A 15,742-nucleotide genomic window follows, 5' to 3' on the forward strand; every position below is an offset into this window, starting at 1 on the left:
CCTTGGGAAGCTTAGAGCCTGGGGGCGGAGGACAGCACCAAACATGGCAGTGTGACCCGCTCACACCAGGTGCCCAGTCCAGAGAGGCCACGGTGGGAGAGGACCTGGCCCAGTGTTTCTCCAAGGGTGCCCCTCCCCCATCCTGGTCTTTGTGCTCTTTGACCCAGGAATACCTGGGAGGGGAGGGAGGCCAGGGTTGAGTGGCCAGCTGGGCACTCCGGGGACAGGCTTGGGGCAGTGTCGGGGGTCCTGCCGCCTCCGCCCCCTGCCCGTAGCCTTGCCTGTGCCCTCTGGTGTCCAGGGCTGTAACCCCTGCTGCTGGGGGAGGGGCCTTCACCTAATAGAATGTGGTTTAGGGGCACTTAGGACAGGGCAGGCAGGGGAGATGCTGAAAGGCCACAGGGTTTATCAGCTTCAGTCTCAGCACACTCATCTGCTGGCCTGGTGGGTGGGGCTGGGCGACTTGAAATCGTGCGCATTTTACCTACAGAGCCCAGCCCCACAACTTGAAAGCCTTCACAATGTGCTCCACGGGCCTCCACCAGACGACACCGAGCCTCAGTTTGGACTCACATGTGTGCGTGCGAACAGTTCTTCGTCCCGTCGGAGCATGTGGCTCTCACGGCAGAGGAAGCCGACGTGGTGTGACCCCTGCTGCAGTCCGGCCACCATACAGCACTGGTTCCCCGGGTTTCTTAACTAGAGCAGAGGAGGGGGCAGGCATTCCTATCACCTGGGTCCTGTGTCCCCGTGTCCCCGTGGAGAGGCACGGTGGGCTGTCACTCAGCTTGATTACATGGTGGCCGGGCCACTGGCTGACTCGCAAGAGGGGCTACAACCGGGAAACATGTAACCTCCGCCCAGACAACTGGAAGTAATTCTGGAGGAGGAGCGGCTTGGTCTGAATTGGGAAAGAAGGCGGACTATCAGTCTTGCTGTTTGGAGGCTCAACCTGGAGCACAGGAGAAGGTCCGGGAAGCCCTGCTGGGCCCCCAGCAGCGGAGACGCGCTGGTCGTTAGCGCCTGACAGCCTCCCTCTTCCCCAAGGCTGATGAGGTGCCCCTGTACCAGGCTGCGCTCTGCAGCTCCAACCAGGCTCAAGTTAGCACGAGCTCCCAAGCACTGGGCCTGAATTCGACACAGCCCAGAGCACCTTTCTTTCGAGGCCCTGGAAGAGCAGGATTCCTGGGGGGAGGACGGCCTGTATCACCCCCAGGAGCAGAGCTGCCCAGAGTGCTGAAGGTCACAGCGCACCTTCCCGCCTGTCCGCAGCATCCAAACCGCCCTCATGCAAGGCCCCCACACAGGCTCCCTGGGTGGCGTGACCACCCGCGTCCAGGTCCAGGCTGCGGTGTGTTGTTCACACCAGGCATGGGAGCTTCTGAGAAGGGTGGAAGTGGGGTCCTTCAGCAGACCGGCCACAGGGGGTCACGTCCAGTTCAGGGTGACACGTCTGTCCTTGTCCCGGGACGTGTTGGCAGGCTTCCCTTCCCGGTGGCGGGTCTGATCTGGCAGCTGTTTCCCGAAAGCCTTTGATTTTACCAAGCAGCATGCGTTCCTGAGAGGAGGCCACTCTGAGTCCTGGTCATAATCCTTTAAGTCCTAATTCCCCGCCTTCCTCTGTCCCCACCGGCGAAAAGGAGGAAGTGGCCGAAGTGCTATCTGCACCACCGGCCGGCCTCGTGACTGTCACCTGGAAAACGTTCTCAGGGTGACGGAAAAAGGAAAATTTCACACTAGATTGTATTTTTTTCTTCCCCGAACGGTTAACTTAAATAATTCTGTGTATTCAGCAAATTCTGCCACTTAACCTTATATCTCTGGCTCTTCCAACTCATTAACAAATACGCTGAAATATACTTGCCTTGGGACCGATCTCTGGGGCACCCGACTGCTGGCCTTTCTCCATGTTCAGAATTAGATGGGGCAAACGTTTTGATTATTTAAGGAGCTGAGTAGTAAAATAAAGGTGTGCCACGAAACAGGGGCTCCAAGGGTGACGTGCTCATGGGGAGCCGGGGAGGGACAGCTGCACCAGCTTTCTGCTCCGCCACCTGCTCTAGGAGCTTCCTGGAGGGGCCACGAGTTTGGACAGGGCAGACAACTCGTCCTAAGGCAGACGCTTCCCTCCGTGCAGACCCTCCACAGAACTTGGGGGCAGAGGCCCTCCCCCCCAGGCTCAGATCCTCACTGAGCAGCTTCTAGGGCATCTGTTCCCCCAAGCATCCTCGGGCCAAGCCCCCAGCGCCCCGGACCTCAGGTGTCCATTCACGAGAAAGGTCAGGGTCGAGCCAATGGGAACATGCAGGGAGGAGCCCCTGAGCTCACTCTATATCCCGTGTGTCCTGGGTGGTCCTGTGATTCTAAGAGTCCTGCCACCTTCGTAGGCTGTTCCCCCAGTGGAAGCTGGAAGCAAGTCACAGAAGTCATGTCAACTTAGCAGGGGTCCTTTGGAGGCAAAAGAGGGAGACCGTGGGGGGTATTGCCAGTGGGACCCACTGAGGTGGGAGGTCCCTGAGGCTGATAAGGGTTAAAGTAGCCGTGCCCCATTTTGACCTGGTTTCTCTGTCCTGCAGCACATGCACTACTCCTCAGCCCTTTGCCACTGCTGTGTCACCACGGCCTTACACAGCAGCTCTGCGAGAGAATAGGCAGGTGTCTTAGCCCATCGGCTGCCATGGCAGATTATCGCAGCCACGGTGGCCTGGACAGCAAACCTTTACTCTCCAGAGTCTGGAGGCAGTCAATCCAGGGGCAAGGTGCCCACAGAGCCCGGGCCTGTCCTGGAGCTGCCTCCTGTCCCCAGATGGCCATCTTCTCCCCGGGTCCACATACAGCAGAGGGTGGGGGGAAAGCCAGCTCTCTTGGGAACTTTAAAAGGACACCGAACCGTCCCGGAGGCCCCATGACCTCATCTGATCATCTCCCAAAGACCCTACCTCCCAACACCATGACTCAGGGGAAGCGGGGTTCAACCTAGGATTTCAGGGGGGCATGAACATCCAGCCCATAATAGCAGGCAGTGCTCCTTCTTCCATCTGAAAGACCATGACGGATTGCAGATGGACAGACTGGTTTGCAGAAGAGAGAGGGTGCCCTGGGGGCCATCACCATGAAAGGTCCGGCCCTGCAGAGCCAGCACCAGCCTGAGCCTGGCGAGTGCCTGCCCACGTGTGGCTCTTCCAAGTGGCACCCGCCCTCCCTTGGCCTCTCCTTCTGACCAGAATGACCATCTGATCTGTGAAAGCTGCACCTCCGCCAGAAGCGACAGGCTGGCCGCCCTGGCCTCGCCGCCTCCAGGTCAATGGAGATGCTCCCCGTAGCCCCGCAGCTCCTGTCCACCCCGCTCTGCACAAGCAGAGACAAACATCAGGGGAGCGAGTCTCGGCGCGGTGCCTCAGCCTGCCGGCGGCCCTCCGCTGAGTGCAGCCACATCGCTTTTCTGGTTTGAATGATAAAATTGTGTGCTGCCTGCATATGGGGCTGCACAGAGGTGACTTGCTCAGCTCAGCTCTGACCATCACGGGGATCAGCCCGGGTCCAGGCCAGCCCAGAGCCGGCTCTGCAGGACCTTCGCTGCCTCTCCATGATTGGAGCCCCTTTATCCCCCTAACTTCCCCTCTTCCTCCCCCACACAGCCCTTGGGGGCCCCGGCAGCCCCTGGGGTCTGTCCCCCCCCTCCCCCTGCAATGGGGCTCTAACTGGGCCCCTTACCCTCACTCCCTGTCCGGGGGCCACCTGTCACCCCCTTGTCTTCCTGCCTCAGGACGGGTGACTACAGCTGTCCACCCACACCCTAGCAGGTGCCTCAGGCACAGTGACAGAACTTCCTGGGAGTGGGAAGGGCCCTCACCGGGGGTCCAGAGTCATCTGGACAACCTCTGCCGGTTGCACAGGGGCCTCTGGACAGTAAACCGTGGGCATCGTGTTCTCAGAACCAGGAACATAATGAACCAGCACTCCCCCACACGCTCATCACATGACGTGTGTCTTGAACAAAGCTTCTAGACAAACCGTTATCAAAGTGGGCTCTGAAGCCACAACTGCAGACGAAGTTTGGTGGAAAGCAGTGTTTGCTTTATTTCAGAGGCTTGCCCTTGGTTGGGGGACGGGGGGCTTGTGTCCAGAGGCCCACTCCTCCCACTGACAACCAGTGCACCTGAGCCTTCCCAGCTGAAGGGAGGGGCTGTGTACAGAACCAGCACAGTCAGTTCTGACCTTCACCGTGACGTCGTGGTGGGTGGTCTGACCAGCCTCACCTGGATCGTTTTAGGTACAGTTAGTCTTCGCTCCAGGGTCAGCCTGTTCCCATTTCCTTGAGGCCAGTTCTCAGAGTTGCAGGAGCATCTGTCACGGCTACAAGCTGGTCATCAAGTCATTAGCGTCTTCCACCTGCTGGGGGTTTCAGTGTCTACAAGGCAGCTCTCAGGGACGGCTCAGAATGTGATCCAGCCCCGGAGGGGGAACTAACGTCCGCGACTTCGCCTAATGACTGAACTCTAATTTCCTCTTATTTGACTGTTTTCCTCTGCTTCTGCATTTTCTCACTTCTCTGGTTAACGTTATTCCGTGACTTCAAAGGTTTTCCACAAAAGGCAAATGGAGGATGAAGGGGGACTATGTGGTCGATCCTGGTAAAGCCCAGAGGGGCCTGCTCCATTTCAAAGCATTTTCTTAAAGTAGGATTACAACTGAAAAAAAAACAGGGCTGAATTGGGGAGAAAAAGTAGAGTGGTTCCCGAGAGACCAAAAGTGACAAAAGAACCCCAAATGGAGACAGCACTAAGCTGAAGCCGTCGTCTGAGCTGGGCATCTCCTGCCCTTGGTACCCACATGCCCACATGTGCGGCTGCTGAAGGACAGGCGGAGGCTGCCCCAGAGAGTCCTGCGTGGAGCTGGGATCCAGGAAGGAGCATCCTTCGTGTGAACCAGGAAGACTGTCCTGACAAAGGGGACGGCTGGAAACCTACCGTCTGCGCAGGGTTCCCCGGTGGGTGGAGAGCGCCTCCTTGGATCATTTATAACCACGGATGGTCCCCACGTGGGAAAGGACATCTCTGAAGTGGTCCCGGATGGGAGGTGGCCCCAGGCACCTGGCAGTAAGAATCAACCCTCTGGAGGAAGACAGAGCAAACGCTGCTCGAGGAGGCTCACCGTGGAAGATCAAGGGGACGTGGCCCAGCAAGAAGCAGCAGAGGGTTAGGGTTAGGGTTAGGGTTAGGGTTAGGGTTAGGGTTAGGGTTAGGTTAGGGTTAGGGTTAGGGTTAGGGTTAGGAGCGATGGGTTAGGGTTAGGGTTAGGGTTAGGGTTAGGTTAGGGTTAGGGTTAGGGGTTAGGGTTAGGGTTAGGGTTAGGTTAGGGTTAGGGTTAGCGTTACGGTTAGGGTTAGGGTTAGGGTAGGGTTAGGTTTAGGGTTAGGGTTAGGGTTAGGGGTTAGGGTTAGGGTTAGGGTTAGGGTTAGGGGTAGGGGTAGGTTAGGGTTAGGGTTAGGGTTAGGGTTAGGTTAGGGTTAGGGTTAGGTTTAGGGTTAGGAGCGATGGGACTTTGCGGGAGTTAGGTTTAGGGTTAGGGTTAGGGTTAGGGTTAGGGTTAGGGGTTAGGGTTAGGGTTAGGGTTAGGGTTTAGGGTTAGGGTTAGGGTTAGGGTTAGGGTTAGGGGTTAGGGTTAGGGTTAGGGTTAGGGTTAGGGTTAGGTTAGGGTTAGGGTTTGGGTTAGGGTTAGGGTTAGGTTAGGGTTAGGGTTAGGGTTAGGGTTAGGAGTGATGGGGCTTTGCGGGAGTTATGGTTAGGGTTAGGGTTAGGGTTAGGGTTAGGGTACGGGTTAGGGTTAGGGTTAGGGTTAGGTTTAGGGTTAGGGTTAGGGTTAGGGTTAGGAGCCATGGCGCTTTGCGGGAGAAGATTAAAAGACAAGGATCAGACCCCAACAGATGAAGTGCGTTGGAACATTACAGGACACGGAATATGGAATAGGTATGCTCAACATCGTCAAATACAATTTAAATAGCTTAGGGTACTCTCAAAAATATTTAAAAACATTTTAAAATAATGTATTAAGGTTTCCCCTTTTTTTGTCTTTTCTTGGCCTTTTAGGGCCACACCTGTGGCATATGGAGGTTCCCAGGCTAGGAGTCTCATCAGAGCTGTAGCCACCGGCCTACACCACAGCCGCAGCAACGCCAGATCTGAGCCGCATCTGCAACCTACACCACAGCTCACGGCAACACCGGATCCTTAACCCACTGAGTGAGGCCGGGGATCGAACCCGCTACCTCATGGTTCCTCGTCGGGTTCGTTTCTGCTGCGCCACGACGGGAACTCCTAAAGTTTCCTTTAAAATAAAAGACTGTTAAAAACAACTAAGTGAATCTGTACCTTGATGTCATAAACATTTTAGAAAAGAGAAACGCAGTGTTTGAGGTTGAAAACACAATGTGTGCATTGAAAAGCTGATTAGTCGCTGGAAAGATAGCACATGGGTGAGAGCCAGATGAAGGAAAGACCTAGAAAACACTGCAGCGGGAAAGCTTTGGATGCTGTGAAAGGGAGCGGAGGAAGCATGGAGCATAAAGTGAAAGGGCTTGTGTGCGACTTGTAAGTGTTCCCCGAAGGAAGAAAAAAATAAAAGAGGAGAAAGGCAATTCAGAGATGATGGCCAGATATTTTCCTGGATATATGGAAATCTCTAGGTCCCAGTTTCTGGAAGTGTGACAGATTCCAGCCCATCCCCCAGTGCCCCAAAGGAGACTCACAGGTATGTTCCCCATCGGGGACGCCCAAGGATGAGTTCTTAGAGCTCCTCGAAGCCAGTGCACAAGGGCAGGGGCCCTGATGGAGTGGCTTCTGGAGAAATGATGCTGCATTAAACCGCAGAGGCGAGAGGCCCAGGCTGTTCCAGGCATGCAGGTTCCCAGGGCCACGTACGTGGGTCACAACAGCATGGCCGTCTTTGTCTCCTGTCAAGAGACGATGCTGGGAACAGTGCCTTTGGCAATAAATAACAAAGAGGCGATTCCTGGACCTGAACAGGAAGAGGCGACGTCTCTGAACGACCGAGCATCTCCGGACGCATGCCCGCTGAGTGGAGAGTAAACCTGCTTCTTGTCCTTTGTTTTAAACCTTCGTGGACAAATGGTGGCACCTCGAATGGACCACGGCTTCTCTAATATATGTTTAAATGAAATGATTTTCATAGATGGTACCACACATAAAATATTTGCCCAGGGCCCCCCAAACACCAGGGACAGCCTTGGCTACAAACACTCGTCCAAAGAAAGCTGGTCTAAGAACCCCGATATCAAGGCATTACGGGTTAGAGACAAGCAGCATATGATGATACAGGAAGATAACATCCTTCTGAAGGTATATGTACCTAATAACATAACCTCAAAGTGTAAAAAATAATGATCAGCAGAGTTGTTTTTTTAAAGTAGACAAATGAGTAAACACACGGGGAAATTTTGACACCTCTCTCTTTGTAACCAATAGAACAGCTAGACAGATGTAGCCATCAGCAAATGTACAGGAAAACCCCCGTAAAAGATGATAAGGAAGCTCACCTTTTGATAACTCTGGAACACCGTCCCCAACATCTGCGGACTCTCAAGTCAAGGGCAAAGTAAAGGCTGGTGAAAACTAATAAAAACGGAGAGCGCTTAGTCCCACAGACTCTCACCGAAGGGGTTGATAATGAGGTACTAGGGAAAGAAGGTAAATGAAGCCGGGAGGGAGGTCGAGACCGCCAGCAGGAGCATTGAGCAGAGAAATTAGTCAAGTTCACGTGGAGTACACCCTGCATCGATCTGATGGTCCTTGGCGGAGGCAAAAATTCAGTTAGAACTAACACACTGCACAAAAATAGCATGTAACGCTGGGATGAAGCAAAGATACAACATTTTAAAAGATGCTACAGTTTAATTTCATATGCATGTTAGAATTTCTAGAGCAAATACTCAAAGAATAAAAATAGGGTTTGGCAAGTTTTGAAAAATCAATATATAAAAATTATTTGCATTTTTGCAATACGGGCAAGAGGAACATATATTTTAAACATGTGTAATGTTTAAAATAGTAACAAAAATGAGGTTCCTAAGAGTAATGCAAGAAAAAATATGTAATTTCTTTATGGCTAAAATTGCATAACTTTCTGAAGATATTTATTTGAAAAAAACTTAAAACGTGGATAGACCATGTATATGGATAGGAAGACTCAATATTTCAAAGCTGCCAGTTCTTCCCAAAAGAATGTATCATTTTCATGCAAACAAATCATCAAAAGTGAGGATAAATATTCTATATACACATATACATATACACTGTGTGCATGTATACCCGATATGCTAATTCTAAAATACGTATACGAGTGTAAAGGGCGAGAAGGACCAGGAAATGAACACCTCCTCAAAAATCTTTTCAACAAATGGTGTTGAAACTACCGGATAAACGTATGAAACACAGCACAACACAACAAGCAACCGACCCCCCATCTTACACCACACAAAACTTAATGCAAGGTGTGTCATAGAACGGAAAGTAAAATGCAAAGGTGTGAAGGCTTTTTCGAAGAAAATACGGTTTGGAAATCTTCCCAACCTCGAGCTGACAGTAAATGAGGATACAGAAAGCATGAAATATAAAAGAAACAACAGATAAATCAGTGTGCGTCAAAATTTAAACCTTTTGCTTTTTGGAAGACACCACCTGGAAAATGAAAGCACAACCCACGCACTGGCAGAAGGAAGTTTGTAACACGCCTTTCTCCCAAAGGATCCGGCATAAAGAATACCCATTCTAGGCGTTCCCGTCGTGGCACGGTGGAAGTGAATCCGACTAGGAACCATGACGTTGCGGGTTTGATCCCTGGCCTCGCTCAGTGGGTGAAGGATCCATCTGGCGTTGCCATGAGCTGTGGTACACGTCACAGATGCAGCTTGGATCTGGCAATGCTGGGGCTGTGGTGTAGGCTGGCAGCTGTAGCTCCGATTTGACCCCTCGCTTGGGAACCTCCATGTACCATGTACCACAGGTATGGCCCTAAAAAGGAAAAAAAAAAAAAAAGAATATCCATTCTGTATAAACAACTTCCACACATCCACAACGAAAGAATAACAAGAGTAGTCCAATAAGAAAAGACCTGATTGGTCATTTCACAGAATAGGGTACACAGATGACCGATGCAATGAAATATTAAGCTCATGAAAATTTGCTGAACTTTATTAATTCCCAGGGAAAAGGCAAATTAAAACCCAAGGGAGATACCATTTCGCACCTCCTCAGGGTGGCTAAAGTGAACAAAGAAACAAACAAAAGAACTGACCAACTGACCATTCTGAACGTCACAAGGCTGTGGTGTGACCAGAACCCCTGCACTGCAGAGGAGAAGGTACGGGGGGTCCCCTGCTTGGGACGTCTGTTTGTCAGGTGGCCAACAATCTCACTCCGAGCTACTGGCCTGAGATCCCCGAAACCCTAGGTCTGAAATAGGCTCATCCAAACTGTCTTAGCAGATTTAGTCGTAACAGCCCCAAATTAGAAACGTCTCAAATGTCTGTCAGCAGGAGAATGGAAAAGTAACCTGTGGCATATTCAGACAATGGGTTATTCCTCAGCAATAAAAGAGTATATTACTGATAACTGCTAAATTGATGAATACCAAGAAATGTTATGTGGAGGGAAAGAAACCAGACATGAGGGAACACGAACTTGGTAAGTCCATTTTGCACGAGACCCACAGACAGGCAAAGGTCATGTACAGTGACAGAAATCAGGACAGAGCTTGCTATGGGGGTGGAGACTGGCTTGAGGGGGAGCCAGGGGAAGTTCTGAGACGATGGAGCGTCCATACCTTGAGTGGACGAGGCCACAGGGGTGTGGACATTTATCAAGCCTCTTCAAATGTCCCACCTAAGATCTGTGTATTTCACTCTGTGTAAGTTTGTCTTGTAAAAACAAAAAAGTGACTTCTAAGGAGCAAGAGTTCTATCACAGAGAACCACTTGTTTTATGCTTTTAAAAATTAAATGCTTGAGGTTCTTGTCGTGGCTCAGCAGGAACAAATCTGACTAGAACGCAGGTTTGATCCCGGGCCTTGCTCAGCAGGTTAAGGATCCGGGGTTGCCATGAGCTGTGGTGTAGACCGTAGATGTGGCTCGGATCCAGCGCTGCTGTGGCTGTGGTGTAGGCCAGTGGCGACGGCTCTGATTCAATGCCTAACCTGGGAACCTCCATATGCCGCCGATGGGGCCCTAAAAAGATTAAATGCTTACACTGAGATAGTTATCAATGCACACGCAATGCTTTGCAATCACATGGAGCAGCCCTGGGTACCTTCACCCGGGTCCTTCCCAGGTAAGAGTTTTGCAAAACTATAGACCAGCACTCAGCCAGGAGATGGACAGAGATACAGCCAATAAGCAGGACACTTCCACCACCACGAGGGCCGCCGATGTTGCGCTAGTATAGTCCAGTGCAGGCAACTGCACTCCTTAACTCCGGGCAAGCGCTAATCTCACCTCCATTTTTCTCACTCTGTCAGTTCAGGCACGTCGCGCAAATGGAATTCTGTGACGTGTAGCCTTTGCGGTGGCCCTTCGTCACTCAGCGTAGTTCTCAGGAGGTTTATTTACCCAGGTTGACCTGAGCGGCAGGAGTTTGTTTTTCTTCACAGTCAAGCTGTGTCTCATGGTGTGGCTGCATCACGGTCTCTTTAACCACTGTCCACGGAGGGCCCCCTGGATGGTTCCCGAGTGTGCCTAGGATGAAGAAAGCCTCCACGTGCATTCACGCACATGGTTTGTCTAAACGCGTTTGCATTTCCCTGGGGTAAATATGCCGAAGTGCAGTTTCTGGGTCACACGGGAGGCAGTGCAGCTTTTCGAGGCACTGCCACGCTGCTGCGCAGTGCCGTTACCACTCTACATCCCTGCGCGAGAAATCCAGTTTCTCCCCAGCCTCACCAGCCTTTGGCGCCACACTTCACAAAAACTGTCCATTCTGACAGGTGTGTGCTTGGTGGCTTTACTTTTCTTTTCCCTCATTGGTGATACTATGAACTCCTTTCATGTGCTGATTTGCCATCTGACTAAACTTGTGTGGCCATGTCTCCTATATCGTTGCCCATTTTCTAACGGAATTGCTGTTTTTTTAACATTGAGCTATGACTGTTCTGCCCTCTTACACTGTGGGTGGAATGTAAATTGGTGCAACACTAGTAAAAACAGTACAGAGGTTCCTCAGAAAACTAAAAATAGAACGACCGTATGATCCAGTAATCCCACTCCTGGGCATCTATCCAGACACAACTATAATTTGAAAAGATACATGTGCCCCTATGTTCACTGCAGCACTGTTTACAATAGCTAAGACATGGAAACAACCTAAATGTCCATCAACAGATGAGTGGATTAAGAAGATATGGTATGTATACATAATGGAATACTACTCAGTCATAAAAAAAGAATGACACGATGCCATTTGCAGCAACATGGGTGCAACTAGAGAGTCTCATGCTAAGTGAAATAAGTCAGAAAGGGAAAGACAAATACCATGTGATATCCATATTATATGTAGAGTCTAAAATACGGCACACGCGGAGCTATCTATAAACCAGAAACAGACCCACAGACACGGAGACAGACTTGTGGTTGCTAAGGGGAGGAGGGAGGAAGGAGTGGGATGGACGGGAGTTTGGGATTAGCAGAGGCAAACTATTATGTTTAGAATGGATGAGCAAGGAGGTCCTGCTGTCCAGCACAGAGAACTATGTCCAGTCTCCAGGACAGATCATGATGGAAGATAATGTAAGAAAAGGAATGTGAATATGTCTGCATATTCCTAACTGACTCACTGCGCTGTACAGCGGAAATGGCACGGCAGTGTGTGTCAACTACACTCCACTAAAAACTAACGGCGATGGTGGCGTTACGAGTGTGCTGGCCACGGCTGACACGACAATCCTTGGTTGGACAGGTGATGAGCAAACCTTTCCTCGGTGTTTACCTTGTCTTTTCATCCTCCAAACAAAGGCATTCACGGAGCAAAATATTTTAAATTTAAGTCCTTTTTGTAATTTTTTTCCCTTTCGTGGGTCCCATCTTCAGTGTCAAATGTAGGAACTCTGTGCCTAACCCCAGATATCAAACATTCACTCCTGTGCTTTTTTTTCTTTCTAAAAGTTTCATGGTTAATACTTTGCATGAAGCCCATGATTCACTTTGAATTAAAGTTTGAATAAAGGGTGAGTTAGAGATCATAGTTCATGTTTATTTGTTTCGCTTATATAATTCCAACGGCTCCTATACCCGTTTGTTGAAAGAAACATCTTTCCTTCCTTGAGTTGCTTGTGCGCCTTTGTCAGGAATTAGCTCGGCAGGTGGAAGCAACCGTGACGCCCATCAGTTGACGAGTGGACAGACACAGAGAGGCGCATCCACCCGGTGCAGCATGAGCCGTAAACAGGAACAAAGCACTAACACCTGCGACAACACAGGTGAACCTTGAACACAGAGTGTCAAGTGAAGGAAGCCAGGCACGAGAGATGACATATTACATTTTATGAAGTGTCCAGAGCAGGCGGGTCTATATGGTCAGAAAAATAGATTCTGGCGGCTTAAGGCTGGAGGAAACGTAAGAATCAGGGCAGGATGGATAAACGGCTGCAGGCTCTCTTCTCCGGTGATGAAATGCTTAAAACTGAAGTGATAGTTGCTCACATCTATGAATAAACTAAGAGGCACTTTGGTTTATACACTTTAAATATACGCTTTAAATAGGCAGTGTATCGTATATTTCAATGAAGCTGTTCACAGTGTTTAAAAAAAAAAAAACCTGGGTTGGGGCATTCTCTACTGAGGGGCTGCTCTGGCCCTTGCAGCGTGGTGAGTACTTTTAGCCTCTCCCCCAGCGGGTTCCAGTAGCACCCCCCCATATCATGGTTATCAAGAAATGTCCCCAGACACGGCCAAATATCCCTCAGAGGAAACATCCCTCCGCCCGGCCTTGAGGTCCGGCATCACAGAACAAGAGAATAGCAACAAAGGAGAGCCCTGGAGCCATGGCAACAGGTCCATCATCTACGGCACAGCAGAACCATCCCAGGGGGATTCGGGAACAGGTCCCGTAGTGAGCACACACGCCTGCCTGTCAACGCGTCTGGGACCTGGAGCAGCACGGACCTCTTGGTAACCTTCTCTTAAAACCCTGGCTTCCTCACTCCGTGACGGAAGCCCCATCTCTCTATGCCACCCCGTCTCTCTGTGACCTTTTTGTGGAGGTCAGCAAACAGGATTCTAAACCTTCCCGTTACCGATTTTAATGAAAAGATGAGCATGATTTTGCACCACGACGTTGGTCTGCACGATTCCAGCTCCTCCTCAGAGGACTGCACAGGCTGGGGAGCTCCCATTCGCAGGGGTGAGGACCCGCCCCAGCTGAGGAAGCCTCCTGCTCTGCAGGGCCCAGCTTGGTGTGATGCACAGGCGGTCCCCACTCTCAGGGAACATCTGGCTGCCTTCCTGCTGCAGAACAAGAGTCTTCTCTTGAACAACATCCAAAATGAATCCCTTATTCAGATACCTTAAGGAAGAGCATAACACAGCAAACAGCCACCAAGGATGCCCTTCCTGGTATTTCATTCAAACTTGACCTTCCATAGCAAAAAGCATCACAAAGTCATATTTAGAGATGGATGAGTTGAGCTACAAGAATAATTCCACTTTTACTCTCAAGTGGCAAGACGATTTTAAATACCATCACTCACGCGGCTGTGGATGTCCCCGGGGAACCTGCTTCTCGAAGGGCAGATGAATAAAAGATGCCGAAGCAGGCACTCATCCCTGGGCGCGGCAGAAGCTGGCGGGTGGTGAGAGGCGAGGTGGCTCTCACACCAGAAGCCTGAGCACGTTCCCAGCACCAGGAACAGTGCAGCCTCCCCCACCCCCGCCCTCCACCCGTTGGAGCCCAGAGTCGTGTCTGCTGCCGTGAAGACCACCAGGGCGGCCCCTCGCTGTGGAAGGAAGCTCGCCCACGACGAGGCCTCCTGATGTGAACGGCGTGTCTCCCAGATTCCTCCCGGTGGACCGAGCCCGGGAGCAGCAGGACAAAACTCCCAGAGAAGGATGATGAAATTGATCACGCATGCGCAAACCTGCCAGGAGGGCCCGGAGAGGGAAAACGGGTTTGAAGCCAGCGGTGAGCTCCAGTGAGATTTCTGGGGCCGGCGTTTCCTCCTTTGCTCCTCTTCTAGAGGCTTCCTCCCTGGGCCAAGGCTTCCTCCTGCAGAGTCCCCAAGCGGACACGCTGCGTGGATGAAGCCAGGAACCTCTGTGAGGGGCAGGCAGAGGGCGGGTTTGTCACAGGTGGGGGGTGATCCAGCCCGGAGTCCGCGGAGGGGGCGGGGGCGTGGTGTGGCCGGACTATGCCCTGCCCTCTGCAGAAACCCTCCCTTCTCTCCAAGTTCATCTCAGAGCCACTTCCGTGTGGGCCTGGCCCTTCCAGGCAGGGCTCTCACTGAATCCTCCAGGTCCACGTGGCACCGCCAGGGCGCCGGGAAACAGGGGCGCTGGTCCCCTTCCCAACCTGGAAGATCTTTGACTCCCGGGACCCAATGTGGAGGTCAGCACACAGCAAGCCTTCCAGCAAGGCCTGGCAGACCTCCGGGTGCGCGAGGGAGGAAGGAATGAAGGAATGAATGAGAACGTGTGTGAAAGGATCCTAGGCTGTGGCCATGACCCACGGAATACATGGCAGTGATGCAGTCGGCCTGCAAGTGCGCCCTTGCCACCTCCAGTCACGGTCAGGTGTAGAAGACCAAGGAGATGCAAAATCTCTTACAAATGCAAAAGGACACTGGTCCTCTTTTAATCTGTCAGTCTGCACACAAAACCCTTTCCAGCAAACATAAGTCGGCTTTGTTGCAGTGATAGTGCCAATGATCCAGACGGGCGGTTTCCAAAGCATCCCCTGGGCTTCTCTGGGTGTCGGGCGGAAGGTGCGAAGGACCAGAGACCCACCCACCCATCCGCTCCGCCAGCACCAGGCGAAGCCCACACTCCCTCCGCTGATGGGGAGGGAGTCATATTTCAAGCCAAGGACAGACTTTTTCTGAGGCATTAATTACCATCAGCCCACACGCTATTTCATCATTTCTCACAATTTGCCAAGAAGGGGTTGCGGTGAGAAGCCTTCGCATCAGAGGACATTTGGTAAGCGGATCGCCTGGAGTTATTTAGAATATTTCAGGGGGGTGGATGGTGGGAGGCAGACACTGAAAAATGTGTGTACCTATTTTCCATATCATTTTTACAGTTACTTCTGTCCACCCTGGGACCAAGGCCACCTTGGCAAAATGCACCCTAGTTTCAGTGCTTCCCAGCAAGTTGCTTCACCCCCTCGTTTACTCTGCAGTTGATGAGTCTGGTTTCTCCGCTCTTCTTCCCCAGTTTTTCCGTAGGGAGGAGGCCTGGTCCAGTGCCTCCGTGTACCTTCGTTTATGTTCTTTTAAGTTTAAACAATTATGGTAAAATACACACCGCATCACATCCGTCATCTCAGACTTTTTCAAGCGCACGGTTCAGTAGCATTGAGGGCGCAACCATCTTTGTGTCACCAGTGCCAGTGTTCATCCCTAGGGCACTTTTCACCTCTGTCCTTTAAATGACAAATCCCACTTCCCCTCCTCCAACCCCCAGAAGCCAGGATCTAGACTCTGTCTCCATGAATCAGAGTATTCCAAGGACCTCATAGAAATG

The sequence above is a fragment of the Phacochoerus africanus genome, chromosome 15, assembly GCF_016906955.1.
Source record: "Phacochoerus africanus isolate WHEZ1 chromosome 15, ROS_Pafr_v1, whole genome shotgun sequence".
NCBI lineage: Eukaryota > Metazoa > Chordata > Mammalia > Artiodactyla > Suidae > Phacochoerus > Phacochoerus africanus.